The sequence below is a fragment of the Leucoraja erinacea genome, chromosome 13 (assembly GCF_028641065.1).
Source record: "Leucoraja erinacea ecotype New England chromosome 13, Leri_hhj_1, whole genome shotgun sequence".
Classification (NCBI taxonomy): Eukaryota; Metazoa; Chordata; class Chondrichthyes; order Rajiformes; family Rajidae; genus Leucoraja; species Leucoraja erinaceus.
In genome coordinates, this window is record NC_073389.1 from 562,297 (window position 1) to 567,500 (window position 5,204).

Here is a 5,204-nt window from a genome sequence, read left to right on the forward strand (position 1 = left end):
TTCTGGCCACCCCATTACGGGAAGGTTGTGGAGGATTTGGAGAAGCTGCAGAGGACGTTTACCAGAATGCTGCCTGGGTTAGAGGGTACTAGCTATAAGGAAAGGTTGGACAAACATGGATCATTTCCCCTAGCCCGGGTTTTGCATGGTCTTGCTTTCTTGTCATTTTCCCAAGACTGTATTCTCAAGCTGCAAAATTTGATTCAATTTCAACTGGAAATTCTCTGAACACCTTCCATCGGCCATGATGTACTTCTCTTGAAAAATGTTTTAAAAATTCTAAAATATTTAAAGTTTGTGTGCAAAATTGCCCAGTCAAGCTCACGGACAACATTTTTGGATTGACCATTGTTATGATTTCTTCTGAAAAGACATGAATTATAATTATATATTTATATATTTATAAATACAGCACGCAATCCAAATTTCCAGCAAATATGCTTTTATATATATTGGCTTCAAAGAGAAAAACTGTTTACTTTTGCAAGTCAAATTCTTTAAAAATAAATAATATCCGAAGATTAATCAAGAAATACTTCTTCAAAGAGAAATTAACGATGGTGCTTAGAATTGAACTAAGACCAAGATTCAAGGATGTGGGAAATTGGAACAATTCGATTTTTTTCCAGGTTAAAATTGTACTTAAAAAAGAACATTGGTACAGTACCTTTGTGTTCCAATAATTTGTATCAAATCCTACGAGAACATCAGTTCTTGGCACTCAATGGAAAATCCTATCTCACAGACTAATATATTGGCTGTTGAACCTTTAGCACCTTCCATTACTTCAAGGCATTTGGCAGAGATAGAGCAGGCAGTCAGAATCCATCTTTGTAGTGAGAAGTTGGACTAACTTGGACCTCATAACTCGCTTGGGCAGCTTACGACCCAATGGTATGAATATTGACCAAATATAGAACAAAAGGGACTATGGAGCCATGAGGGAGGAGCTGGCCAAAGTTGACTGGAAAGATACCCTAGCAGTGATGACAGTGGACCAACAATGGCAGGTATTTCTGGGAATAATACAGAAGGTGCAGGATCGGTTCATTCCAAAGAGGAAGAAAGATTTCAAGGGGAGTAAGGGGCGACCGTGGCTGCCAAGGGAAATCAGGGACAGTATAAAAATAAAAGAGAAGTAGTACAACGTAGCAAAGATGAGCTGGAAGCCAGAGGATTGGGTAACGTTTCAAGAGCAACAGAAGATAACTAAAAAGACAATACGGGGAGAAAAGATGAGGTACAAAGGTAAGCTAGTCAAGAATATAAAGGAGGATATAGTAAAAGCTTCTTTAGGTATGTGAAGAGGAAAAAAATAGTTAAGGCCAAAGTTGGGCCCTTGAAGAATGCAAGGGGAGAATTTATTATGGGGAACAAGGAAATGGCAAACGAGTTGAACAGGTACTTTGGATCCGTCTTCACTAGGGCACAAACAATCTTCCTGATATACTAGTGGCCAGAGGATCTGGGGTGATGGAGGAACTGAAGGAAATTCACATTAGGCAGGAAATGGTGTTCGGTGGACTGATGGGACTGAAGGCTGATAAATCCCCAGGCCTGATGGTCTGCATCCCAGGGTACTTCAGGAAATGGCTCTAGAAATCATGGGCACATTGGTGATCATTTTCCAATGTTCTAAAGATTCAGGATCAGTTCCTGTGGATTGGACGGTAGTTAATGTTATCCCACTTTTTAAGAAAGGCGGGAGAGAGAAAACATGGAATTATAGGCGTTAGCCTGACATTGGTGGTGGGGAAGATGCTGGAGTCAATCATAAAAGATGAAATAGCGGCACATTTGGATAGCAGTAACAGGATCGGTCCAAGTCAGCATGGATTTACGAAGGGGAAATCATGCTTGACTTATCATCTGGAATTATTTGAGGATGTAACTGGGAGAATGGACAAGGGAGAGCCAGCGGATGTAGTGTACCTGGACCTTCAGAAATCATTTGATAAGGTCGCACATAGGAGATTATTGGGCAAAATTAGAGTATGTGGTATTGGGGGGAGAGTGCTGACATGGATAGAAAATTAGTTGGCAGACAGGAGACAACGAGTAGGGATTAACGGGTCCCTTTCAGAATGGTCGGCAGTGCCTAGTGGGGTACCGCAAAGCTCGGTGATGGGACCGCAGCTATTTACAATATACATCAATGATTGATATGAAGGGATTCAAAGTAACATTAGCAAATTTTAAATGACACAAAGCTGGGTGGCATAATGAACTGTGTGGATAATGCTATAAGAATGCAGGGTGACTTGGACAGGTTGGGGGAGTGGGCAGATGCATGGCAGAAGAAGTTTAATGTGGATAAATGTAAAGTTATCCACTTTAGCAGCAAAAACATGAAGGCAAATTATTAGCTAAATGGTGTCAAGTTGGGGAAAGGGGAAGTACAATGGGATCTGGGGGCCCTTGTTCGTCAGTCAAATAAAGTAAGCATGCAGGCACAGCAGGCAGTGAAGAAAGCGAATGGCATGATGGCCTTCATAACAAGAGGAGTTGAGAATAGGAGCAAAGAGGTCCTTCTTCAGTTATACAGGGCCATAGTGATACAACACCTGGAGTATTGTGTGTAGTTTTGGTCTCCAAATTTGAGGAAGGACATTCTTGCTATTGAGGGAGTGCAGTGTAGTTTCACAGGGTTAATTACCGGGATAGCAGGACTGTCATTTCATGGCCGTCCGAAGGGAGGGGGGGGGGGGGGGGTGCGTTGGGTGCGACCACACCCCCCTTTTTTTTCCCCTGGAGTGAGAAAAAATACAGAGGAAAAAACAAAAGGAAAAAAATCGGAGGAAAAAAAAAACTCGGGAAAAAAAAAAATCTGGCCCGCGGGATAAGGGTGTGCCCATTTCTCAGGGCCCGGGGGGGGGGGGGGGGGGGGGGGTGGGGTGCAGTGTCTGCCGCCCGGTCCAGCGTCTCCATCCACGGCGTCGGAGCCTCACCAACGGCTTGCCAGGAGACTGTCCTCCCGTCGCCGGGCGGGAGTGGCTGAATCTGAACCCAGCGGCTGTAACCCCAACACCAGTGCCGCTGCGGCGGGGCCCGCTCCCCTCGTCTCCCCTCGCCTCCCCCCACCGCCGGGGCCCAAGCCATCTTCCCCCCACGCCACCCACGCTGGGCCAACGCCACCCACGCTGTGCCCACGCCACCCACGCTGTGCCCACGCCACCCCCACTGGGTCCAAGCCACCCCCACTGGGCCCACGCCACCCCCGCTGTGCCGACGCCACCCCTGCTGGCCCACGCTACCCCCGCTGGGCCCACCCCCGCTGGGCCCACGCCACCTTCATCTTCATCCCCCCCGCCAGAAAGAGGGGGGGGGGGGAAGTGGGAAGGGAGAGAGAGATGGGGGAGGGAAGAGGGAAAGGGGGATTATCTTTAGTGAGATTGCAAAATTAAAGTAGGTTTTAGAGCTATTATATTTTCTCCTACATATAAATAATTTTAAACAATATCAAATAATATCAAACAATTGGAACTCCTTTCTTTTCCTTAAAAATGAAAATTCTGAAAAAATATGAATTCCATAGTTTGTGACATAAATATACATTTTAATGGGATCATTATATACAGATGTAACATTTCCATTTCAAGATCGGAGGGGGGGGGGGGGGGGCAAATATGCGTCAAGCCGATAGCCTCATCGTTAAAGCGTTAAAAGATAGCCTAATCGATAAAGTGCTGAGAAGTGGAATCGGAGCTGCCAAGGAAAGGTACTCTGAGAAGTTGAGGAGCAAGTTCTCAGCTAATGACTCTTCTCCAGTTTGGAAGGGCATGCAAGAAATCACCAGCTATAAGAGGAAAGCCCCCCACTCTTTGGACAATCGTCAGTTGACGAACAACCTGAATGAGTTTTACTGCAGGTTTGAAAATCAGAAACGTAACCCTGGTACCCCCTCCCCAACAAACATAGCCAGACCCCAGTCTGCAAAGAATGGACCCTGCACCCTCTCCTTCCCATTCACCACCTCATACTTACTTAAGGCAAGACTCCAGTAATGAAAAGAGTGGACCCTTTCCCACCCCAACCAACACTTCGCACCCAATTACTCATTTTTAACCAGTCCCTGCAAAGATGCACTGTCCCTGCTTGCTTCAAAGTCTCCGCTAGTGTCCCTGTACCCAAAAAGGTAAGGATTACTGGTCTTAAAGACTACAGGCTTGTCGCACTGACCTCTGTAGTCATGGAGACCGTTGAAAGGCTTGTGCAGGCCAAGCTGAAAAAAAATATCACAATGCCTCTGCTGAACCCTCTGCATTTTGCATATTGGGCCAATAGATCAGTGGATCATGCAGTCAATCTGGGCCTACACTTCATCCTCCAGCACCTAGACCGCCAGGGAACCTATGCGAGGATTTTGTTTTATTGATTTTAGCTCTGCATTCAACACCATTGTGCCAGAGCTACTACGCTCCAAACTTTCTGAGTTGACTGTGCCTGAACCCCTCTGTCGGTGGATCACCAGCTTTCTGGCAGACAGGAAGCAGCATGTGAGGCTGGGAAATCTCGGACCTGCAAACGCTCAGCATAGGAGCAAGATGCGTACTCTCCCCTCTCCTCTACTCTCGCCACACCAATGACTGCACCTCCACAGACAAGCTTCTGTCAACTGTCAAGCTTCTCAAGTTTGCGGACGACACAACCCTGATTGGACTGATCCAGGATGGGGATCCCTGTACACTTTTCAGTTTGACATCTTTTCTATAACATGGTGCCCAGAACTGAACACAATATTCTAAATGCGGTCTCACCAACGTCTTGTACAACTGCAACATGACCTTCCAACTTCTATACTCAATACTCTGACTGATGAAGGCCAAAGTGCCAAAATACGTTTTGACCACCTGATATACCTGCGACACGACCTTCAAGGAACAATGTAACCATCAACCATTCCTCTGCCCACCTGGCTAATTGATCCAGATACTGCTGCAATCTTTCACAACCATCTTCACTATATGCAAAACCACTCACAGCTGTATCATCAGCAAACTTGCTAATCTTGCCCTGTTCTGTGACGTTTCACAAAGTGCTGGAATAACTTAGCGGGTCAGGCTGAGTACGGAGGTTGGGAGTTCATGTTGCAGTTGCATAAGATGAGGTGAGGCCGCATTCAGAGCATTGTATTCAGTTCTGGGCACCATGTTATAGGAAATATGTCATCAAACTGGAAAGGGTACAGTGAAGATTTATGAGGA